The sequence below is a fragment of the Balaenoptera physalus genome, assembly GCF_965194825.1.
Source record: "Balaenoptera physalus genome assembly, chromosome: 7".
Classification (NCBI taxonomy): domain Eukaryota; kingdom Metazoa; phylum Chordata; class Mammalia; order Artiodactyla; family Balaenopteridae; genus Balaenoptera; species Balaenoptera physalus.
Window position 1 is genome coordinate 5,842,731 of NC_138886.1, and position 25,723 is coordinate 5,868,453.

Here is a 25,723-nt window from a genome sequence, read left to right on the forward strand (position 1 = left end):
TGAGAACACCTTGCTGTTCTCATCCCTTCCGTGGCTCCCTATTGCCCTCAAGATAAAGCCAAGCTCCTTACTGTATCCTGCAGGGTCCTTCTGGCCAGGTTCTTGTCACTTCACCAGCCTTTGCCCTGGGCTCCTTTCCGGGCCTCCAGTTCAGCCCTGCCTCAGGACCTTTGCATATACCGTTCCTTCCAACTGCGATCCTACCCCACCTCATCTCTGCCCACACGGTGTGCAGGCTCAGCTCTTAACCTTCAGGTCTCAGCTTAACCTGCCTGATTCCTGAGATTGGGTCAGGGTGCCCTGTAATGGTCCCCAGCAGCCCCCATCCTTCACACTGTGATTCTCTGAGAGCTGGGGAGGGCCTGTGCTCACGGCTCCAAGAGCCAAACAGGCACCACCTCAGTGAATCCTCGTAGCATCCGTGAGGGCTGACATTGCAACTATCCTGTTTTCCCCACCAGAAAAGTGACGCTCTGAGAGGCTGGGGCTGCAGGTCACATGGCCTGTCTGGAGCAGAGTGAAGATTTGAACCCGGGTCTGTCCGAGGCTCTGGGGCACTACACCAGTCAGGCTTTGGGAGCTGGGAGAGACCTTAGACGCCACAGTCCAAAACCCTCCAGGGATGTAAGCGGAAACTGAGTCCTAGAGTTGGGCAGTGACCCCTCCCCCTCCCAGGGTCCCGTCGCAAGTTGGTGGGGTGCTGGGAGAGAATCCTGTCCCCCCCACCCAGGCCTGTATTCTTCTCTGCCCCCCATCCAGTGAGCCCTGTCTCTTCTCTCCTAGCGAGAACCTCCCAGTGCAGAGGCAGGAGAGGGAGGCGATGCCTGGGCTAGGACCCTTCCCTAGGAGCTGGGCTAGGAGCAAAGGGGCTTCTCGCAGAGGTCCCCTCCTCACCCCTCCCCCAGCCCTGCCAGCAGCTGCTTAGCACAATTAGCCAACAAGTGGCTGTTTTGTGGAGTTACTGCTGATGTGTTTTAAGTGGCTTTCTGAGTGGGAAATGTTCAGTAGGAGAGTCAGGCAGACAAAGGGGAGCAAATGCATTAGGTTTTATCGGTCTGTTTTGCACACATCTGACAGCACTCTTTGAAACAAGTTCTCTTTAGCCCTGGGAGAATGATAAAGAGACAAGAGGGAGAGAGTGCAGACAGGCAGGCACGCTCGCTCGCTTGCACACGCACCCGTCCTCCGAGTGGAGGCATAATGGCCGGAGACATTGGAGCGAACTGTCCGACAGATGGGGCCTGCCCTGCTCCGAAGGAGAGGCTCAGGCAGCAAAGACAGTCTTCAGGTGAAACAGAATAACTGAATTAGCCAACCATTGTGCAGTGAGAGGGTAATGCGTCCGCCTCTTCCTAATGGCCGCCCAGTTGCCAGAGAATGAAACCTCTTCTGGTCACGCAGACGATCCAAGGACAAAAGTCACCGAGAGATGGCAGAGGGAGTGGGGAGGAGGCAGCCCCCCTACCTGGGTTGAGGCTTGGACAAAGGGTCCATCTCCTGGCCACCCTCATGCCCAGGGCTTCTGCTCTAGGTTTGGTAAGAAGTAGTGAGCAAGGAAGTAGCTACTTGTGAGGGGATGCTGGAGTCGGGGGCAGGGGTCCTGGGAGCAGGAAGGAGTGTGGCAGACAGGCAGTTGACACAAGGGTACATAGACAGTGGGATATGGTCTGGAGTTAAAGCAGTTTTCCTTAACCTCAATTCAATGCAGCCATCTTTATTAATCTTCTTTTCTCCCAGGTCTTGTTTCTTAAGAGGAGAGGATTTGATTTAACCCATTGTCCATCCATCCAGCCACTCAATTATTCATCCATCCAGATGGACAGTCATTCATTTAACAAGCGCTTTTGTTCAATAAAGGTTAAAAATATTTTATTTTGCTGTACATACAGCTTTGAGTACTGAGGCTGACCTACACTTTCCTACTATCATTCCTTTTTCATGGTGAGCTCTCTCCCTGGAAACCCCCATCTTTCCACCTTTGTTGATTGACATTTTATCTACTTTCAAAGTCCATTTTGCAATGCTAGCTCCTGGGTGGCTCTTTTTCAGATTCACTCATCCCTATTTGAGTTATAGATCATTTAATAAGTATTTTTTTTTAATTTATTTATTTATTTACTTATTTATTTTTGGCTGTGTTGGGTCTTTGTTTCTGTGCGAGGGCTTTCTCTAGTTGCGGCAAGCGGGCGCCCCTCTTCATCGCGGTGCGCGGGCCTCTCACTATCGCGGCCTCTCTTGTTGCGGAGCACAGGCTCCAGACGCGCAGGCTCAGTAGTTGTTGCCCACGGGCCTAGTTGCTCCGCGGCATGTGGGATCCTCCCAGAACAGGGCTCGAACCCGCGTCCCGTGCATTAGCAGGCAGATTGTCAACCACTGCGCCACCAGGGAAGCCCAATAAGTATTTTTTGAGCCCAGATTATGGGCCAGGCATTCTGCTAGGGGCTGGGAATACAGAGTGAACGAGAAGCTCACAGGCTAGCAGAGGGACAGATGATAATTAAAAATCCCAGAGATAATCATTAATTATAGTCGTGATGTGTACTCCGTGGAGAAGCTGCACGGACCTGTAGGGCACCTTGGTGGAGGGTCGGGAAGACTGCCTGGAGGAAGAGACCTTGGGGGGGGGGCAGTGCTGGGAAGTGGGTCAGGAGGAGGGGGATGGGGGACACTGAGAGCCTCAGGTGGGCAGAGAGGGAAGGAAAGGAGACATCTGGGCAGCAGAAGGGTAGTGAGAAGGCTCTGAAGAGGGACAGAGCCCTGAGGAGTGGGAGGGGACACACTGAGGGCCAGTGAACCCACATGAGCCTGGGCACAGGGGTGAGACCAGGATGGGTCTCTGTTCTCCACGTTTCAATGGTAAACACTGGCAGTGACAGAGGGGCGGATGAAGGGAGATGCCAAGGACAGTCCTTGCCCAGGAGGAACTGGCCTTGGAGGGGAACCCAGTCTGGGCTGGGAATCTAGTTGATGGAGGAGAAGGACGCTCTTTTCATCAAAAGCAAGAATTTCATTCAACTCACCAAAACCTTCTTGCTGCCCCTGTTCCTCACCCCACCCCCAGTCCTCTGCTCTGTGCATCCCTGCGGGCCTTGGTCAGAGGCTGGAGGACAGGAAGGGCATAGAATGAACAAGGAGAATAAGAGACCGATGTGTGTAGCAGGCAGGTTCGGACCCGCCCTGCTTAAAGTTCCCTAAGTTGGATAAACCATCTTCAAGGGGCACCTGGGGAAAGATGGCGCCTCCTGTAATGCGCTCCCCTCAGGATCGCTTTCAACGAAGAGGATGCTTTTTTCTCCCTTCAGTAAAAGATGTACTTTCTTTCTTCTTTCTCATTACAATAGTAACAGGTATTTGCTGAAAGAAAAGGTCAAAAGTCACAGAACTCAACAGACCAGAAACCTTGGGGCCCCCTTTTCTCCCACACCCATGTCCAGTCCATCAGCTAATCCTGTCGGCTCCACCTTCAGAATCAATCCTGACTCCAACCCTGGCTCTACCACCGCCACCCTATCGCCTGGCCCAAGCCCCCATCATGGGTCTTCTAGACCTGGCAGTAGCTTCCTAGTGGTCTCCAGACTGAGCTCTTGCTTCAGGCTCTCCACTCAGCAGCCAGTGGAGACCATGCCATTGTGGCGGGGGAACAGCGAGGGACCATGCCACATCTCTGCCTAAGAGCCTCTGGTGCCTTTTGTCTCCGAGCAAAAGTCAAAGTCCTGGGACTTCCCTGGTGGCACAGTGGTTAAGAATCTGCCTGCCAAGGCAGAGGACACGGGTTCGAGCCCTGGTCTGGGAAGATCCCACATGCCGCGGAGCAACTAAGCCCGTGTGCTGCAACTACTGAGCCTGCGCTCTAGAGCCCACGAGTCACAACTACTGAAGCCCGCGCGCCTAGAGCCCATGCTCCACAACAAGAGAAGCCACCGCAATGAAAAGCCCGTGCACTGCAACGAAGAGTAGCTCCCGCTCGCCCCAACTAGAGGAAGCCCGTGCACAACAATGAAGACCCAACGCAGCCAAAAAAAAAAAAAAAAAAAAAGTCAAAGTCCTCTTCTCTACCCACAAGACACTATATGATCTGCCCTCCATCTCTCTCCTCTTCTCTCCCTGCCTTCCTCCCTATTCTTTCTCCCCTTCTGTCCTCTACCCACCCCCTTCCCCACTAGCAGCTTCCTTGCTGCTCTTTAAACCCATGACCCCACTCTCGCCTCAGGGCCTTTGCACCTGCTACTTTGACCATCCCTCCCCCACCCCCCATCTGGAGGGCTAGCTCAGGTTGCTCCCCAAATGTCACCACTTCAGAAAGGCTTCCCTCACTGCCTTGTTTAAAATAACCCCTTCCCGGGCTGAGGGGAGAGGGAAATGGAGAGTTACTGTTTAATGGGCACAGAGTTTCAGTTTAACAAGGTGAAAACTGTTCTGGAGATGATGGTGGTGATGGCTGCACGACAACGTGAATGTATTTAATGCCACTGAACTGTACACTTAAAGATGCTAAGACGGTAACTTTTACATTATATGTATTTACCACAATTAAAAATAAGAATTCAATCAGGTATGCAAATACAGCAGATGGTACTCCAATGGGTAGAACTCATAGGAGGTATAAATACTTGAAATGCAGCCTCTAACCTATGAGCAGATATTTTCATTCTTTGGGACTCTAACGTGGAAACAAATGGATGGTTTAAATGCTATTTTCAATTACCAAGTAATGTAATGGCTCTAAGGGAGAGAGCAATGCCAGCATTCACTGCCATGGAGCTAATTATAATAGAGCAAGTCCCAATGAAAGAAAAAAAAATAGTCCCTTACCATCACTCTCCACCTCTTTGCTCTGCTTCATGTATCTTACTAGCCCTCATCATCATCTGACATTTTATGCTATTTGTTTCCAAGTCTGTGATCTGCTCCCCTGAGCCTTGAGTGTGGGCCCCATGGGCATAAAAACTTGGTTTGCCAACCAGGGCATCCTCAATGCCTGATGGAGTGGAAGTTCACAGAATGACTGTGGCTGGACCAAACGCTGACCTTCCACCACCTTCCTTTCCTTCCTTCTCCATTCTGGCCGTCAGAGCAGGAAAGGGGGTGGCTTCTCCAGCCTCGTTCGTTCATTCTTTCATTCATTTATTCAGTGCATGTTTATTAACTCCTGCTCTGCCCCAGTTGTCCTCCCCTTTAGGATCAGGACAAGATCTTGTTCGTTTCTGTCCCTTCTGGTTCCCCCCAGGGTTAGCCCAACAGCTGGCGCACAGCCCATCAGTGCCCACTGTGTGCAGTGCCTTGTGCCACAACTGAACTCCCTCCCGTTGGTCTCTGCCACCCTGGCTTCTGAGATGAGCCTGGCTGTGATGGGTTCCTTGCTATCATCCAGTGTGAGTGAGATAAGGAAACAAGGCGGTGGGTAGAGGGGGATGGACACTTGCAGAGCTTGCGGGTCAGGGAACACAGGTTTTATTTTTCTAAGGATAGTTTGTCCAAATGAATCAGGTGTGATTTTATTTTCCTTCTCCTTGGCCTGACTCTGGCGGTGCAGGAGAGATTTAGAACAACAATGACAAAAATGTTGGGTTTCATCTGAGGGCGCCAACTCCAGCCCACACTGAGGGAGGGACAAGAGACGTCAGGGAGATGAAGGCCTTCAAGGGCCCTGCCCAGCATTCTCCTGGTAAAAACTCACAAGCTATGGAGCCCAGAGTTGGGTACTGATGGCCCCTCGTAGACACATTAAAATAGTCTGAAGACTAGGGGACAGGCTGGGTTTGGGGTTCCTTCCTCTTAACCTCTCAAGCAGCTGAATGAATAATTTTAGCAAAACAACAGTGAGACCCAGCAATTCCACTCCTGAGTAATAATAGATGAGTGCCTATGAAACTAATGTACAAGAATTTTCAAAGGAGCTTTACTCCTGTGCCTCTAGTAATTTTTGATTATATACTGGATATTGTAATGATGCATTGTAGAGACTGTGGATTCTGTAATCTTCTTAGGAAGACTATTGGTTCTTATTGGAGCAGGCAGTTTCATTGCTAGCTGATCACCTTGGGCTCATGCATGCTTGGTTTTGTACCTTGTTAGAGCAGATCTGTAGAGAGCCCAGGGTATTTCTCAAATCCCTCTGACTTGGCAGGTCTGAAACTCTTAATTTTGCTTCCCCTGTGGATCTTGTCAGGGCTTGTTTTTTTGTTATTAGGACATGTAGACCTTACTGTAGGGCACAGTCCTCATTCCTAAGGGGAGACTCTTCTGATGTCAGAGCTGGAGGCCCACGAGGTTAATGAGGTCTCTCCTCTCTGGCTGGACCAGAATGCCAACATCCCCCAGCATTGCTTGATTTCAGTATCTCTGTTCCACTCCCCACCCTATAGCAGCTGGTCTCTGGGAAGACCCAAGGGGTCTTGTCCTGAGCACATACAGCCCAGATCTGGACCAAGGACTTGCTTAGAAACCCATTGCTGTGCAGCAACTTCTTCTCCAGCCCCACAGATTCCAGCTGTTTTAGCAGCTCCAAACTCTGACCTCTGCCTCCCCAGCTCAGTGGGATGACTGTATTCAGCTTGGACCCCAGCTCTCTGATCTGTGGTTGGGGCACTGGCCCCAGGCAGAGGGCCAGGTGAGAGCGGAGCTCACCTCACAGGTTTCCCTTCTCCCAGGGACTGCAGTCTTGTACTTCCTGAAAATAACTGCCTCATACATTTGATCCAGTTTTATGGATGTTTATAGTGGGAGAGTTAGTTGGTACCTATTACTCCACCATGGCCAGTAGCAGATGGTTGCTAGCAGCATTATTCATTTGCTTCTTAAGTAAAATGTTTATTTTGGGATAATTTTAGCTCTATAGAAAAGTTGCAAAGATAGTACAGAGAGCGTCTCCATGTGCTTCACCCAGCTTCCCCTGCAGTTAACATCTCATATGTAACCATGGCGCATTTGTCAAAACTCAGAAACTAACATTGGTCCAATATTAAAATACTATGTAACAGTGAAAAGAAACAAATTGCTATATAGGCAACAACATGGATAGATACCATAGACACAATGTTGAGTGAAAGGAGCCTTACACAAAGAGACACTGATTCCTTTAATGTGAAGTTCAAATTGATGATGATAGACGTCAGGATAGTCACTACCATCTGTGGGAGACAGATCCTACGATGAGTCCCATAATTCCTGGTGTCTACATCCTGTATAATCCTCTTCTCTTAACTGTGGGCGGGACCAGTGATTTGCTTTTAGCCAATAGACTGTGACAAAGGGGAAGGAGTTTTGTGGATGTCATTAAGGTCCCAAATCAGTTGGATTTTGAGTTCACCCAAAGGGTGGGCCGGACTTAATCAGGCAAAAGCCTTAAAAAGAGAGATTCTCCTTTTTAAGCAAGCTTCTGTGGTGGGAACTGCCTGCGTGAGGGCCACATGGCAAAAGCAGCCGCAGCTGACAGCCAGCAGGAAAACAGAGACCTCAGTCCTACTGCTGCAAGGACCTGGATGCGGCGAACAGCCATGAGGTCTCGGAAGACAGTTCTGGGCCCCAGAAAGGGACGCGGCCTGGCCGACACCTTGACTGCAGCCGTGGGAGATCCTGAGCGGAGGACCACAAAGCTGTGTCCAGACTCCTGACCCACGGAGACTGTGAGATCATAAATGGATGTTGTTTCAAGCTGCTAAGTTTGTGATCGTTTGTTGTGCTGTGATAGGTACCTAATACACCCTTGGAAGGAGACTGACTGGGAGAGGGTATAAGGGGGCTTCCAGGATGCTGGAAATGTTCATATCTGGATCTGGGTGGTGGTTATGTAGGTGTATTAAGTAGTAAAAATTCATCAAGTACACTTAAGATTTGCGTAATTTATCGTATGTAACTTATACCTAAATTAAAAAAAATTTTTTTTTTCCATTGGCGAACACAGTGGATGGCCAGCCCTGGTTTTCTATCCCTCCCTCCCTCTCCCACCCACCATCTTTTCTTATCTATCCAGGCCCTCAGGACCACCAAGACCTCCCTCCAAGTGTCAGACATCCTCTCTCCTCTTTCCCTATTAGTCATCACTTGCAGAAAATCTCACTTACTTGGGCAGCATTTAGAGAGCAGAGGCAGTAGCCCTTTTCAGGTGACCATCTTTCCAAAAATTTAAATCAAAACCTGTCACCCCTATCCAAAATCCTCCAGTGGCCCGAGACTCTGAGTGACTAGGGTCCTGCCCAAACTACCGCCCATCTGGGACCACCCCTGTCTCAGCCACCCCACCTCTCTCTGCTTTGTTCAGGTGGCATCTATTTTGTTTTTCTTTTTTGTTTCTTTGGCCACACCGCACGGCTTACGGGATCTTAGTTCCCCGACCAGGGATCAAACCTGGGGCCCCAGCAGTGAAAGCACCGAGTCCTAACCACTGGACAGCCAGGGAAGTCCCTATTTTGTTTTTCTTCAAGTGAGTTGCCATGTGCTGTTCTGAAGTTACATCAAATACTTTTGGACGCAAAAGAGTATCCTCCCCCCAGCCCCCTTCTTCCCTCCCTTCTTTCTTTCTTCATCTTTAGGCTCAAGATCTTAATATGTACACATGCCCCCTCCACACACACGCCTACTTATTTAACTTTATGAGACCAGCACCTCTCACTCCTTAACATGTATGTGAATCAGTTGAGGACCTTGCTAAAATACAGATTCTGATCAGTACATCCTAGGGAAATGGGCCCCTGATTCTGCTTTTCTAGTAAGTTTCCAGGTGACCCCTTTGGTCCACGGACCCTGCTTGGTGTAGGAGATCGGAGCACCACCCCCTCTTCCTGCTGGCCCCACTGGTGAGGGTGGCAAGTCACATGATGACTGAGGAAAATTTGGACTCAAGGCCCTCCAGCTTTTGGTAAACTTCCTCCCTAAATAAAGGCCACTGTCCTCTCTGGGGACTGAGAGGGTCTGAACACAGGGAGGCTCGGTGCCTCTGGCCTCTGCCCTCGGTGGGATGTTTCAGCTGAGACTGTCTTGAGGTCTGGTTTCTACACGTGGAGTCAAGGGCAGGGAGCTCCATCCTGGTGGCATGTTGGATCCACTGAGGTCCGATTTGAAGGCTGTGGGAGAGACAAGCTTGGCCTTCCAAGGTGCCAGTGACACCCCAAATACCAGGACTGCCACCTTTGCCCACAGGAAAAGGCAGAAGTGCTGAGCAGGAAGAGGAAAAACCAGAGACCTCCTTGAACTTGCTCTGTGACCTTGAGGAGCTCCCTCAGCTTCAGTTTCCCCATCTGAAACCCAGTTGTCTGGGCTCAGTAATCTCCAGCTCTTGCGGGCTCGTGCCTGAGACACTTTGGTGGACAAGCCTGGAGCCGTCCTGCGCCCAAGCACACACGCAGACCTCAGCTCAGTGGCCGCCACGGTGGGGTTTCTGGGGGAAGGGGTCCTTCTCTGCTGTCCTAACTGGCCCACTTGGGGCTGTTTTTCACAGCACCGCTGACCCAGCTAAACCAGGGAGATGCATTACATCTCCTCCCGAGGTCAGGGGTTGGGCAGCCCAGCTGGTAAATCGCCCAGGGGCAGTGTTTTAAAGCCCTGCCCTGTGTTTTGCCTCCTTGGGGCCTAGCTTGGGAGCAGCGAGGCTGCTGAAGTTTGATATGGCTCTGGGGGCTGGCAGGGGCAAAGGGCTCCAGCCAAGGGAGGGACAAATAGATCAATGGGAAACTGCCATGACCTCATGACCTCAGAGATGGCTTCAAACCATGTTCTTAACATGCCCTAGTAAATCTGGGAGTGGATCTACCTCCCCTGGGGGCAGTGGGGGCTGTGGGGACAGGGGCAAGGGGGAGGTGAGGCAGGAGATGCCAGGGAAGTGACAGACAATGGCCCAAGTGGCTAGATGCCCAGCATCCCTGGGCAGCCTGGGTTTGTCTGCTCTCCTTTGTCATCATAGAATGGGGTCACAGCATTTATTATTATTATTTTTTAAAATATTTTTCTTAACCATATTTGCTTATTTATTTATTTATTTATTTATTTTTATTTTATGGCTGTGTTGGGTCTTCGTTTCTGTGCGAGGGCTTTCTCTAGTTGTGGCGAGCAGGGGACACTCTTCATCGCACTGCGTGGGCCTCTCACTGCCGCGGCCTCTCTTGTTGCGGAGCACAGGCTCCAGACGCGCAGGCTCAGTAATTGTGGCTCACGGGCCTAGTTGCTCCACGGCATGTGGGATCTTCCCAGACCAGGGCTCGAACCCGTGTCCCCTGCATTGGCAGGCAGATTCTCAACCACTGTGCCACCAGGGAAGCCCGGGTCACAGCATTTTACAGTTTGCATGGAACTCTCCACGCCCTGTCCTTGTGGCAGCAGACTCCGAGGGGGTGGGGTTCGTGGCCTCCTCTGACAGTGGGGAAACTGGGCACAGACTTGGCTCAGCTTGCTGGTGGCAGAGCTTTTGAGGAACTGCAAAAGGGCCACTTTGGCTGGGGGACAAAATACAAGGAGGTCCAGACAAGTGGGGGTGAGGCCCCAGAGGTGGCCAGAGACCAGCTTCACTCTTTAAGGAGCCACAGGAGGATGCCAGCTCAGGGTGGGGAGGGGCACGGCATGATGAGATTACTGCTCTGGAATGCTCGCAGGGCGTGGGTGTGGCGAAGGCTCCCGTGGGCATCCTGGGGCTGTTGATGGATGATGGGGTTTAAACTTCCCTCCCAGCACCACTCCTGGACCCCACCATCTTCCCAGGCAATCACCCCACAGTTCCCGGACAGACCTGAGTTCCATCTCTGCCCCCGACTTGCTGCGTGGATGTGGGCAAGGGACTTCGCCTTCCTGAGCCTCCATTTCCCCAAACTTACCTCTACGAGTGTGAAAGGTTTAGCAGTGCCTGGGGTGGAGACGTGAGTATGGCTGCTGTCTTTATATCCCATTTCCCCTTTCCTCAACCTCAGCATCCCTCCCCCGGATGACTCAGTGTTCCTGGCCTTGGACTTCTCTAGCTGCCCTCCAAGGGGGCCTCCGGAGGTAAAGACATCACACCTGCAGGTCCCTGGTGCCCAACACGATGGGCTGAGGGCACAGATGCAATGCAGAAGACTGGGCATCTGCCTCCTGGCGGCACTGACTGTCCTTGCTGGACCCTCCAGCCCTCCGGGTGAGGTTCATCCAGACGCCAGTGGGCCCAGGTTCCAGCTTAGGCTTTGCTACAACTGGCCCTGCGCTGCATCTTCTCTTTGGGCCTCAGTCTCCCCATTTGTATGATGACTGGTGTTTCCCCAAAACAACAGGCACAGCTGGCGGCCCACAAGCTGAGCTAGGATTTTGCACGTAATAACATCGGACCCTGTTGTGATAAATATACTGTCCTTTCAATTCTCTTCCAACCCTTCTCATTATGTCAGGGAGACTTGGGTTGGTGTTGATTTGTCTTTAGTGGCTTTTTAAAAAAACTTTTAATTTTATATTGGAGTGTAGTTGATTAACAATGTTGTGATAGTTTCAGGTGTACAGCAAAGTGATTCAGTTATACATGTATCTATTCTTTTTCAAATTCTTTTCCCATTTTGGTTGTTACGTAATATTGAGCAGGGCTCCCTGTGCTATATAGTAGGTCCTTGTTGGTAACCCATTTTAAAGATAGCCGTGTGGACATGGAAATCTCAAATCCCCTAAGCATCCCTTCCCTCTACCCTTCCTCCCTGGTAACCATAAGTTCGTTCTCTAAGTCTGTGAGTCTGTTTCCGTTCTGTAAATAAGTTCATTTGCATCATTTCCTTTTAGATTCCACATATAAACGAGGTCATATTTCTCTTTCTCTGTCTGACTTACTTCACTCCATATGACAACCTCTAGGTCCATCCATGTTGCTGCAAATGGCATTATTTCATTCTTTTTAATGGCTGAGTAATATTCCATTGTGTATATGTTTAGTGCCTTTTTAATCCTCGCTAAACTCACTTTTAAAAAATGTTTGGGGCTTCCCTGGTGGCGCAGTGGTTAAGAATCCGCCTGCCAATGCAGGGGACACGGGTTCGAGCCCTGGTCCAGGAAGATCCCACATGCCGCGGAGCAACTAAGCCCGTGCACCACAACTACTGAGCCTGCGCTCTAGAGCCTGTGAGCCACAACTCCTGAAGCCCAGGCGCCTAGAGCCCGTGCTCCGCAACAAGAGAAGCCACCGCAGTGAGAAGCCCGCGCACCGCAACGATGAGTAGTCCCCGCCCACCGCAACTAGAGAAAGCCCGTGCACAACAGTGAAGACCCAACACAGCCTAAAATAAATAATAATTTTTAAAAAATTAAAAATTAAAAAAAATGTTTGAACATTAAAAATTGTTTTTAAAAATGTGGTAAAATACACATAACATAAAATTTACCATTTAACCATTAAGTGTACAGTTCTGTAGTGCTAATAATCTCACTTTTTATCAGAGAGAGCAGAGTCCCTTAAAGAAATAAGGGCAAGTAAGTAGATAATAGCAGTAAGTTGGTCCCCTGCAGCAGGATGACCAGGTGTCCTCCCAATTCTTACACCTGCTGTGTCCACAGATGGAGCCGACGTGGGGCTTCTGCACACACCTGCAGCAGGCACTAAACATATAGACAATGGAATACTACTCAGCCATTAAAAAGAATGAAATAATGCCACTTACAGCAACATGGATGGACCTAGAGGTTGTCGTATGGAGTGAAGTAAGTTGGCTGGTGGGCAGACCCAGCTCAGTCGGGAGGCCCGGCGCTCAGGGCCTGGGCTCTGGCCTCTGACAGTCCTGGGTTCGAACACTGACTCTGCTTCTCCCCAGCTGGGTGGCTTTAGTCAGAGGGTCTAACCTCTCGGCTGCTGTATCCACACCTGTGAAACAGGGCTGCCATCCCCTGCCACAGAGGGTCTTGTGGACCTCAGAGGTAATCTCCGAGGAGGCACGTCATGGACACGACGGCTGCCATGGTCAGCATTAACCAGGGCTAAGCAGGGGTGACAGATGCAGCTGGAAGGCATCTCTTTCTGGTTCCCGTCCTCATCTCCAGACTGCCCGATGGTGGCTTAGGGCATAGGTCTTTCTTGAGGCTCCTTTTCATTTGGAAGACTGCCCTCCTTGACGGTTGTCCCCACCCTGACGCTTCCCAGGACCAGAGACAGGGAGTGGGGAGCAGGCCCGGGAGATCTGGTTACAGGCGGCTCAGCCTCACCTGTCTCCCTTCTCCCAAAGGCCAGGGGCTGCACAAAGGGCCATGTCACTGACCAGTGCGATGGAGTGACCAGATTGTAAGAGGGTGCCTGTGTAGTTCTCTTGTCCCCCTCTGAGGTGGGGGACAGCTTTGACAGGCTGCCCCCCCAGGGCACTCGTTTTTCCCCAGCTTCTTTCTGCATCTGCGGCCTCAGGAGTCAAGGCTGAGGCTGCCGCCTAGCCCATGTGCCAGCCCCGGCCGTCTGCTTCCCAGCGATCTGCCCCGAGACACACATAAAGCCGCCTTTCAGAGCTTCGTTCAGGCCGCTGCAGGGGGCCGGGGAGGAGTCCTGGGGTCCTCGGAGCTGGCAGACAAAGCCGCCTTGTTGGGAGGGTTCAGAGAGAGCAGGGACCCCCCCCCCCCCCCGCCCCGCCAACCGCTCCGGTGAGACCCTTCCCCTTACGGTCTCTCCAGGGTGCATGGGGCCAGCTGCTCCCAGGGGCAGGGCATCGGCCTCACTGAGTCCTGGGCGCCGGAGGGCAGAGAGGGTGGGACTAAGGGGCCTGGACCCCTGAGAGCAGGGCTCCTGGATTTGGGGGTGCTCTTCTCAACCACATAAGCCACCCGTTACCCTGGATGCTCTTAGAGCAAACCCAAGGCCCAGGAGGCTGTGGGTGACCCGGCTGAGCCCACCACCTCAGGCCCTCATTCTCTCTCTCTCCTGAACCCACTCAGCCCTTTCGGATGCTTGAACCTCAGGTCCTGGAACGTGCTGTTCCCTCTGCCTGGAATGCCCTTCCCAGCCCTTCTCACATGGCTGCCTCCTGCTCACCGTCCTCGGAGGCCTCCCTGGCTCCCCTGTCCAACCCCGCCCCCACCTCAGATCCCATTTATTCCCCCTCTAACGTCCCTCCAGGGCACAGTGGAGGTGGGGCAGCTTGTTTTCTTCACCTACAACAGTGAAGAATCTAGAGCAGCCAAGCACCTAGGACATGGGCAGTACATAATTGTCGAATAAAAGAAGCAGCCCCGTTTCTGACTTACGTCACTTACCATATGACATCACGTATATGTGGAATCTAAAATATGGCACAAATGAACCTACCTACGAAACAGAAACAGACTCACAGACATGGAGAAAACGCTTGTGGTTGCCAAGGGGGAGGGATGGACTGAGAGTTTGGGTTTAGTAGATGCAAACTATTACGTATAGAAGGGATAAACGGCAGGGTCCTGCTGTAGAGCACAGGGAACTATATTTAACACCCTGGGATAAACCATCATGAAAAAGAATATAAAAAAGAATGTATATATGTGTATAACTGAGTCACTTTGCTGTGCAGCAGAAACTAACGCAGCATTGTAAATCAACTATACTTCAATTAAAAAATTAAAAAAGAAAAAAAGAAGCAGTCCTCTTCCCCGAGGGGGCGTCACCCAGCGAGTGGAAGCAGTGGCCAGGGCTTGGAGCCTGCCCGTGTTTATCGCAAAGCTTTTCTAGGGCCTCACAATCTCCCACCCACAGCTGTAGAGTGTCACCCTTGGGCCACTCCCACCCCAGGAAAGGGGAGAGGTCCCTGTGCCCCTACCTCTGTCTCATCACCCACCCCGTCCTCTGAGTGGTGCTGAAGGGCTGGGGGCTTCCTCTCCACAGCCATGGCCGGGACATCTGTCTTCATGATTGGGGCCTGGCAGGGGCAGGGCGAGGCCCAGGGGAAGACCAGCAAAGACAAATGGGAGGTGGGAACCGGGCCCGTGCCTGTGTAACACGGACGTAAATAAATGATCATGCCAGGCATAAACAGCTGGGCTGGGGGGGTTTGGAGTCCACACGGTGATTTCTCAAACCTCAGGCAGGAGTCGGGTCAGCCGAGGTCCCAGATGGGAAGGCATCCTGTGTCACAGCCGCTTCATTACCGTCTTAACTGAGTGGCCGGCTGGGTCCCTAGGAGCCCCAGTGGAGGTGACTAACATCATGATTAGTCACAGTTGGTGCCTGAGCCCACCCTCAGGGTCAGGGTGTGGGGGAGGGGGAAGGGGGGGCAGAAGCAAGTGTGTGGGGTGCTGGTGGAGTTGTGATCATTAATAATAATAGAACAACAGTTCCCGTTTCTTGGACAGTTACCAGGGGGCCTGGCCTGGTTTAAGCTCTTTAAGTGCGTTATTTATTCCTCAGGCCAGCCTCAAAAGGTCAGTACTATTATTGGACCCATTTTACAGATGAGGAAACTGAGACTCAGAGAGATGAAGTGATCGGCTCCAAATCCAGGTCCACCTGAGTTCTAACTGGAGTTTGCAGCCACTGTGCTCTCCATTGTTACCGTGGCTCTGCAGGGAGCCCTCAGAGGCCCTGGCAGCTCTGGCCCTCTTCCCCAGGGAGGCTGGTGAACATGGCCAGTGCCGGCTGAGTCTGCACAGTCCTGGTTAAACACACAGGTATTTGGCCCCACCTAGATCCTATGGAGGCGAGATGGGTAAAGAGGAACCATCACAGAACATTTACCAGGCCTCCCCCTCGGTGGATGCAATCAGCCACCATCTCTCCAGGCCTATGGTTTTCAAGTTCCAGTGAGCATCAGAATCACACAGGTAGCTTGTTAAACAGACAAGAAGGGCCCAACTCAGGAATCTGCCTGTTTATCAAGAAACATCGCACCACCAGTGGAAAAACACAGCTCCACCATTTCAGAAGTCACAAAGGAAGTGAGCCCAGAGTGCTGTCTCATTGGTCTCCCTGAGCTTGTCCAGAACGCAGACAAGTGGGCTGGAACCACGTCTAAAATTCTGACTTGTCCTCACTGAGCTCTCCAGGCTGTCACCAGCTGGGACCCTGGAGATTCACGGGGAGGATGCTGGAGTGGCTTTCACAGCCTCACAAGCTGTAAAAAGAACATTTGAAAAGAAAGGGAACCTAGAGGTTGTGAAATCTAAGCCCTTTGTTTTACATTTGGGGAAACTAAGGTCCCTAAACTTAAGGGACCTACCGAAGGCCACACAGCACATTAGTGGTAAAGTCATTTCAACAATTTTCCATGATGTCAAGCTGCCTGGGGCAACAGGTGTCTGGGGTTCCATCCCTGGAGGGCTAGTACTTACTGCCATGTTCTCTCAGGTGCACATGAAGCCATTAAAATAAAGGGCTTTGTGTTAGCTGGGCTGATGTGTTCCAGCCTGGCAAGGGGCCTGGAATATAGAAATTGCTCAGTTAATATTTTAGGAATATGCACTGAACATCATCCACAGCAGTGGGCAAAACAGACGCAGCCCTTGCTGTTACGGGGCTCACAGCTGGTCAGACCTCTGTGGCCTGTGAGCCAGGGTGAGGACGATTAGGCAGTGGCTCCTCTTTTCCAGGGGAGGAGGCTGATTCTCTTCCTTCTCCTCACCCCTCTACGCCAAGACCTCAGTTTCACTGATCCCAGGTCAGACAGGGAACTTAATGTATGAAGCAGGTGGCATGTGAGACATTAGGGAGAGGTAGGGACTGCGGCCAACAGTGATGGCCTTTGAATCCTAGTGTTTTTCAAGAAGCATCGAGCCAGACAACGGAAAACACTGACATACCTAAAGGCCAAGTACGGCCCATGACCATGGGTTTGCCATGGCCAGCATGCTGTGTAGTACTGGATCAGGAGTCTGAAGACCAGAATTTATTGTTGGTCCTTGGCTGACTGAGTGACATTGGGTGAATCACTGGCTTCAGTCTCCTCAACCATGCCCAGAAGGACTGGGTCATGGTCACCTCTGAGGCGTCATGCCAGGAAGCTGCCGGGAAACCAGGATGGACGCCAGCAGGCAGCGAGGCTGCTGTGGCTTTAAAAGTGCCTGGACAGCCCCAGTGGCAGCAGCTAGCGGTGCGGGCCACCTGCGGAGCCCGCCACAGCTGGGAAGATTAGTCTCTTCCACTAGACAACACCCATTACCATGTTCCAATAGCCATCACTTCCGCTAGGAGAGCTGCAGATGAGATATCGATTGCACTGACCCCAGGTGAGCCCTTTCCCCAGCCTGAGAGGCGTGCAGATCAGCTCTGCACCCGGCCGGCGGCTGCCAGGGCCCTGCCGACTCCTATCCTCAGCCCCCCGCCCCCATGTGCTCAGGATCCAGGGGAAGCTGACAGCAGCCCCGCCAGGTGCACTGATCTGGGTTGGCCAAGGCCTGGGCTCTACAGGTTCTTTGCTTTCAAGAGGGAGATGGGGAGGGGGCAGTTCACATGATCAAAGGTGAGAAGGTGGGAAAGGACAGTCAGTGGAGAACCTCGAGAGTGAGGTCTGTCTGGGCCCCCGGGAGAGGGAGAAGCAGGAGGCCAGGCTGCAGGCGGGGGAGGACGGCCTGATGCCACCATTTAGGCGGGCAGTGCAAACTTTGGGACAGGAGGTGACACGACCTCAACTCCACCTTTGCCCCTTGAGAATCCAGCCTCCTCTCCAGGCAGCCTGGCCTGCTGGCAGCTCGTAAGGTCTGTTCCTTCTCCCTCGGTTCAGGCACTGGAGCACCGGAAATGGAAAGGGGATGCCCACGGGCCTGGGTCCTGGAGGTAGGCTCCCTGAGGGCAGAGGCTGTGTCTGCCCCGCCCTGCCCACCCCGCCACACCGCCCTCACCATGGCACAGGGCTGGGCGCATTGGCCACGTGAGAGGTGGAATGTCTTAGTAGAAATCAGCTGAGCGTCAGAGGCAGGTGCAGCCTCCTTCACCCATTCACTCATCTGTGGAATCCTGCAGGGCAGGAACCAATCAGAGCTCAGAGCTCTTCTCCCACAAGCAAGATGCTCTCTCTGGCCCCGGCCATCCATGGGCACTGTGACGGCGGCAGCCCAGATGGCTTGAAGCTTTCTTATTTGCCCAGCACACCCCCGTACATTTTTTAAAAGAAGAAAGGCATTCTCCTTTTCTTTTTTTAACCCTGTGATTTCCAGCAGTCTCACCATGGCACCAAGGAGCCTTCTGGGCACTGGAAAGTTTCCGTAGCTTCACCTGGGTGGTGGTTACACAGGTGGATACACAGGGAAAATTTATCAAGCTGTCCACCTCAGACGTATGCACTTTTCTGTGTGTGTACGTGTCTATGCAAGTGTATGCACGTGTACGTGTACACGTCTATGTGTATATGTGTACATGTTTATATGCACGTGTCTGTGTACGTATATTTTACCTCAACAAAAACCAACTCTATCTTCCGCCTTTGAACAGGAATGTTTTTTTATTTTATTTTATTTATTTATTTTTAAATTATTATTATTATTATTTTTAAATTTTATTTATTTATTTATGGCTGTGTTCGGTCTTCATTTCTGTGCGAGGGCTTTCTCTAGTTGCGGCAAGTGGGGGCCACTCTTCATCGCAGTGTGCGGGCCTCTCACTATCGCGGCCTCTCTTGTTGCGGAGCACAGGCTCCAGATGCACAGGCTCAGTAGTTGTGGCTCACGGGCCTAATGGCTCCGCGGCATGTGGGATCTTCCCAGACCAGGGCTCGAACCCATGTCCCCTGCATTGGCAGGCAGATTCTCAACCACTGCGCCACCAGGGAAGCCCTGAACAGGAATGTTTTGCTTCTTCCAGGGAGGCAGGAGGGGCCTGGAAGGTGGGTTTGGCTGGCCGGTGGCCTGGACCCCTCCTCAGCTCCCCAGCCACAGAAGGTGAGGGGGCCTGGGGTCCTTGCTTGACCCACCCTGCTGAAGCCCAGCCTCCCAGCACCTGACTTCTCAGGATTCCCCCAGACATGAGAAACCCCCCATTGCCCAGCCAGGAGCTAGAGGCAGGAGTGAGGGGATTTACAAACAGTAAAGAAAATAATAAAATGATAACCAAGAGGGGATGGGAGAATCCCATCATTCATTCAATACAATTTCATTGAGAGCCTCTTACCTGCTAAGCCCTGTGCTGAGTGCCAGGTGATACAGTGGTGGGCACAGCAGACATGGTCACTGCTCCCAGGGTTGCCTGCGGCCTGCAAGGAAATGAAATCCATCCCAGGAATGTCCGGGGCTGGGCATTTAAGGAAAGCTGGAAGATGTGGTTTTTAACCTCAAAGGCCAAGAAGGTCGCCCTTGTCGGGGCCCAGACTCACCAGCTCAGAGGCAGCAGCTACCAATAAACAAAGTGCACCCAACTGCCATATTGTGACTTTATAACAAAAAATTGAATGGTCACACAGACCAAGCTCGCACCGACAGCTCCTGCTCCCGGTAAGCGTGCTGCACGGGCTGGCACACCGTGGTTAGGAGCCAGGAGCCCTGAGACCCACAGCTGCTGAATAAAAAAGTGCTCCTGCAGGGTGGGCACTATTGTTATCCTGTTTTTATAGCCAAGGACACTGAGGGCCCTCAGAAATACTGAAGAAGTCACCCCAGGTCCCCAGTTAGGAAGTGGCAGAGGCAAGATTTGAACTCAGGTCTGTGTGGCCTCGCCTGTAAAATGGGGATTCCCCTCCCCGCTTCCCTCACCATGATGGTTTTCCATGGCATAAAGGAGAAAAAGAAAGGATCTTCTCACAGGCTTCCCTGGTGGCGCAGTGGTTAAGAATCCGTCTGCCAATGCAGGGGACACGGGTTCGAGCCCTGGTCCTCGAAGATCCCACATGCCATGGAGCAACTAAGCCCGTGCGCCACGACTACTGAGCCTGAGCTCTAGAGCCCACGAGCCACAACTACTGAAGCCCGTGTGCCACAACTACTGAAGACTGCGTGCCTAGAGCCTGTGCTCCACAACAAGAGAAGCCACTGCAATGAATAGCCCTCGCACCGCAACAAAGAGTAGCCCCCGCTCGCTGCAACTAGAGAAAGCCAGCGCACAGCAACGGAAGACCCAAAGCAGCCAATAAAATAAATAAATAAATAAATAAAATAAATCTTAAAAAAAAGAAAGAAAGGATCTTCTGAACTGTCCACCCAGGGCACACATGAAGGGCAGCTTTTATTTGCCTTGACCAGATTTTGTAATGCTTCCGTGCCTGTATGTGGAGTGGTGACTGAGACCAGGCTCTGTCTCCGATGTCCCGCTGGGTGCCTCAGTGGGGCCTCCAATATCCCAGGAGGAAGGGCCCCTTAAGATCCCATCCTACAAATGGAGAAACTGAGGCTCAGGGGGAGTGAAGTCCTTGCCCAAGTTCTCACAATGGAGGGGAGTAGCCAGGATTTAGCGTGAGTCTAAGTCTGGTCCCTGAGCTGGGGATCCATTCCCCGCACTGCCCTGCCGCCCTACCTGCTTGCCCACAGTTGCCTTTCGAGGATCCGGTGCTCCACTCTGGCCGAACACCTTCTCTGTACTTCTCAGAGGCTTGCTCCAGCCCAGCGCTTTCCTGGCCCATGCTCTTTTCTATTCCTTTCTTTAACACTGGCCATCTTCCCCCTACCCCTTATCTTTAAAAATTTATTTATTTTTAACAGATTTATTGAGATGCAATTTATATCTCATACAAGATTCACCCATTTTAAGTTTGTTAAGAAGCCTACTAACAATGTGGAAAATTAATTGCACAATTATGGTAAAAAGGGAGAAAATGAAGCAAATGTGCAGGTACACAATGTAAACAAATTACGTTACCTGCATGAAAACATTTTGCACATGCAAAAATGACTAGCAGGAAACTCATAAAAATATTAACCAAAACGTTTTGGTTAACATGTTGGATTCAGAATGAAATTTTTTCCTAATGATTTTCCTTAGTTTCTGTAATTTTCGATATTATTCTACTAGGACACTCTGGCTGAGCCCCGGTAAAAAATGGTGTGAGATTCCAACACCCCCATCTATACCCCAATATCTATTTGCATTTCCTGATTGAGTCGAGCTAAGAACATGCCTAGAAAAAGATCTCCAGTGTTGGAAGTGAACTGATTCAGACTTACTCAGCCTTCTGTAATGGTCTGGGGGGCAACTCCATAAAAGCCTTATAGCCAGGGGTGGGGAGATCTAGGGTCTCCCAAGGGCAGAATCTACCCTGAGAAGGCGGAATCAGTCCAGACCAGCTAACCCCTGCAATAGGATCTGCTAGCTGGGGGATGAGGTGGTTCTAGTGGCAGCTGGGGGGTATTGACTAAAACTACTGCCAATCCAAACCATTTGGCGACACCTGCATGCTCAGGTGGAGAGCTGCTGTGTACACGAAAAAGTAAGAGTTCTAACATCTCGGTGTCCAAACAACCCTACTCCAGATCCCCTAAAGTGGTGGTTTCCTACCCACTTCTCAGTGGAGCTGGGGTTAACGGTCTTGAGAGCTGGGGCAGCAGCCAGTGGCATGGGCAGGGGCTGAAGTGGAGTGACAGGAGGGGCAGGTCCTGGGCTGTGGCATGAGGACTGGATTGGAATGGCTCCTGAGCACCTACGCACCACTCCTTGGGCTTCTAGAACAGAGAAAGCCCTGAAGTGGGGGGAGGGAGTGTGTGTTCCTCAAGTTCTTTGGATGTGGCTTCTGAGCTAGTAAAGGTTGGATTGATAGTCATTCATTCAAGAAATATTTATTGAGTAAATGTTATGGACCAGACATGGTTTTGGCACCTGAGACACAGCTGTGAACCAGACAGAGCCAGTCTCTTCCCACATGGAGTTTCCTGTCTAGTGGGAGAGACATTCAACAATGCCCAGCACCCAATAAAAAATTATTAGACACACAAAGCAAATCAGTGCATAATGTCAGGTGCTGATATGTGCTATGGAGAAGAGAAAGGCAGGGTAAAGGGTATGGCAAATGCCAGGTTTAGGCTCTATAACAAGTGAGCCTCGTGGCTATCTGGAGGAGGGAGAAGGAGGTTCCAGGCAGAGCTTGGCCTGTTTGAGGAACAGCAAGTAACACAGTGGGCTGGAGCAGAGTGAGAGGGAGAGTGAAGGGAGGTGAGGAAGAGAGGGGGTAGCGAGCCAGATCATGAAGGAATTTGAAGGTCATAGTAAGTGTATCAATTATCTGTTGCAGCAAAATAAATAATGCAAACTTAGTGCAATAGAGCAGAACTTTATTTATTCATTCTCATGTACCTATAGGTTGTCAGTCTGGTGGTTCTTCTGCTGGTCTCATGTGGGATCATTTAAGCAGCTACTGTCATCTTATGGCTTGCCTGGGTCTGGAGGTTCCCATGCATTTCCATGTCAGGGAGTTGGTGCTGGCTACAGTAAGGACTTTGGATTTTATGCTGAGTGAGACAGAAGCCATGGTGGGTGGGTGTTGGTTCAACAAGGATGAGAAATTATGTGACTTATGTTAATGAAATAGTAAATGTGACCCCAGGCCAGGGTGGCCTATAGGCATTTGGATTGTATTATTGTTAAATTGAAAAAAAAAATCAACTTCCACTTCTGTCCACGAAGCAGTAAGGTGGTCTAGAATTATACTCCCATTGTAAACAATAGAAACTGGACAAAACACAAGGAACAACTATTTTCAGACATTCAACAACAGGCAGCACAGGACTGTGAAAAAAGAAAAACAAGATGAGTCCTACTATTGTCTACCTTCCTGCCTGGAGATAGTTCCCAAAATGCAGAATGGAAAAGGCAAGACAAAAAAGTCCAGTGATCTTACTGAGCTAAGAAGACAGATGGGATTTGAGGAGACCAAGGCAGCTGGAATTGATGGGACTGATGACCAGAGAGGAGGGAGTTACTAAGAGAAAGAACTCCAGTCATCTGCATAGTGTCCAGTTGAGACTTTGGCAGGTGCCACTCTCTTCAAGCAAAATTCCATGAGCATACACAAGAACAATTTTCAAGGAAAGAAAAATTACTAGGAATTTCATACAGGACTGGGAATTGTTTAAGAGTCCTCCAGCTAGAGGAGAGAGACCTCATTGACTACAAGTCATCAAGTAAGAACACCAGAAAGGCTACACCTTAGAAGTAGAGCTAAATTATCCCTAGAATAAAAACTAGAGCTGCTCTAAAAGAGCTTAAAAACAAATCTTTAAAGGATCAAACTAATCTATAAGTAACTAAACTACCTTCTCTAAAGAAGTCCAATACTCTTTAAGGAAATACAAGAAAACCCAACCATGTATTGTTACAATGCCCAGGGTCAAAGTTTTTAAATTATGAGCTATACAAAGAAGTAGGAAAAAATCCCATAGTTAAGAGAAAAATCAGTCAATAGGAGCAGACCAAGCAGTAATGGGGACGATAGAATTAACAGAAAAGGACATTAAAGCAGCCATTATGAATATGTTCCATATGCTCAAGGATGTAAAGGAAAACATAACCATGAAACTGGATATATAAAAATGACTCATATAGTGATGAAAAAAATACCTGAAATGAAAAATACACTGATGAGATTAATAGCAGATTTGATAGTGTCGAAGGTCAATGAAGTTGAACACATAGCAACAGATACTGTACAAAATGAAGCTCAGGAACTTCCCTGGTGGTCTAGTGGTTAAGAATCTGCCTTCTAATGCAGGGGACTAGGGTTCGATCCCTGGCTGGGGAACTAAGATCCCACATGCCTCCGGGCAACTAGGTCCGAGCACCGCAATTGAGACCCGACACAGCCAAAAATAAATAAATAAATATTAAAAAAAAGATACCAGAAAACTATTTAAAAAATGAAGCTCAGAGAGAAAATAGATTAAACAAAGAAGAATGAACTGAGTCTCAGCGACTTATGGAACGATTCAAATGGTCTATGCTATGTATAATTAGAGTGCCAGAAAGGAGAGGAGGGTAGACAAACAAATTTGAGGAAAAAACTCCCACAAATGTTCAAATTTGATAAAAATCCACAGGTTCAAGCTCAATGAATGTCAAGTAGAATAAACATAAGAAAACCATAACAAGGCACATCATAATCAGATTGCTGAAGATCAGCAATAAAGAGAAAGTCTGAAAAGCAGGCAGAAAAAAGACACATTACATATAGAGGAACAACAACAAAAGCTTTTAGTTACTTTGATCAAGAATAAGGGAGATTGATACAGCCACTATGGAGAACAGTATGGAGGTTCCTTAAAAAACTAAAAATAGAACTACCATACAACCCAGCAATCCCACTACTGGGCATATACCCTGAGAAAACCATAATTCAAAAAGAGTCATGTACCACAATGTTCATTGCAGCTCTGTTTACAATAGCCAGGACATGGAAGCAACCTAAGTGTCCATCAACAGATGAATGGATAAAGAAGATGTGGCACATATATACAATGGAATATTACTCAGCCATAAAAAGAAACGAAATTGAGTTATTTGTAGTGAGGGGGATGGACCTAGAGACTGTCATACAGAGTGAAGTAAGTCAGAAAGAGAAAAACAAATACCGTACGCTAACACGTATATATGGAATCTAAAAAAAAAAAAAATGGTCATGAAGAACCTAGGGGCAGGACGGGAATAAAGACGCAGACCTACTAGAGAATGGACTTGAGGACATGGGGAGGGGGAAGGGTAAGCTGGGACAAAGTGAGAGAGTGGCATGGACATATATACACTACCAAATGTAAAACCGATAGCTAGTGGGAAGCAGCTGCATAGCACAGGGAGATCAGCTCGGTGCTTTGTGACCACCTAGAGGGGTGGGATAGAGAGGGTGGGAGGGAGGGAGACGCAAGAGGGAAGAGATATGGGGATATATGTATATGTATAGCTGATTCACTTTGTTATAAAGCAGAAACTAACACACCATTGTAAAGCAATTATACTCCAATAAAGATGTTTAAAAAAAAAAAGAATAAGGGAGGACAACCTACTATGTACTAGATGCTATGCTAGACCCCTGAGCTCTACTAATACCTACTAACAGCCTGCTCTTCTATCTGTGACTCTGTTCTACAAGTAAAAATAAGTAGTAACATATGTGATAAATAAAAATTCTCAGAATTCCCTGGCAGTCCAGTGGTTAGGACTCTACGCTCTCACTGCCAAGGGCCCGGGTTCGATCCCTGGTTGGGGAACTAAGATCCCACAAACCACGTGGCATGGCCAAAAAAAAAAAAAAAAACTTCTGCATGTCTCAGCAATCCCTGGGGGGAAAAAAAAGAATACGGGAGGACACAAATCACCAAGGTAAGTAATGAAACAGGGACATTGCTATCAATCCTGCAAACAGTTAAGGATAATAAGAAAATATTATGAAAAGCTTTATGCCAATAAAATTGACAATCTAAATGGAATGGGCAAATTCCTCAAAAGACACAAATTACCCAAAGTTGACCCTAGAGGAAATGGACAACATGAATAACCCAATATAAATAAAAGAAACTGAATTTATACCTTAAAAGCATCTGCCAAGAAAATTCTAGGCCCAGATGGTTTCACTAGTGAATTCTATCAGATATTTGTGAAAGAAACATTACCAATCCTACACAGGATAAATATAAAACACATACCTTTCTTATTTTTAATCTTTTAAAAACGATATTTGACTACCTAAAGAAAAAATAGCAACATATTGTGGGTTTTTGTAGAAGCAATATATATGACAACAAAAGCACAAACTGAAATGTTCTAAGATTGTATTGTTGTAAGATTCTTATATTACACATGAGACGGTACAACATTAATGAACGTAGCCCATTGTAAACTAAAGATATATGGATACTGTAGACCCTAGAGAAACCACTGAAAAGACAAAAAGCATAGCTAATAAACCAACTACTAAGAATACTCAATTAAATCCAACAAAAGGCA

At 49.6% G+C, this 25,723-nt stretch overlaps 1 long non-coding RNA gene across 1 annotated transcript in view; it reads left to right on the plus strand.

Moving 5' to 3' along the window:
• Window positions 1–9,183: 9,183 nt before the first annotated feature.
• LOC309663793 overlaps window positions 9,184–25,723 on the plus strand; it is a 30,662-nt gene continuing 14,122 nt past the window's right edge. The window contains exon 1 of the long non-coding RNA XR_014265474.1: window positions 9,184–12,126. This is a non-coding gene — a long non-coding RNA (uncharacterized lncRNA). The remainder of the gene's footprint in view (window positions 12,127–25,723) is intronic.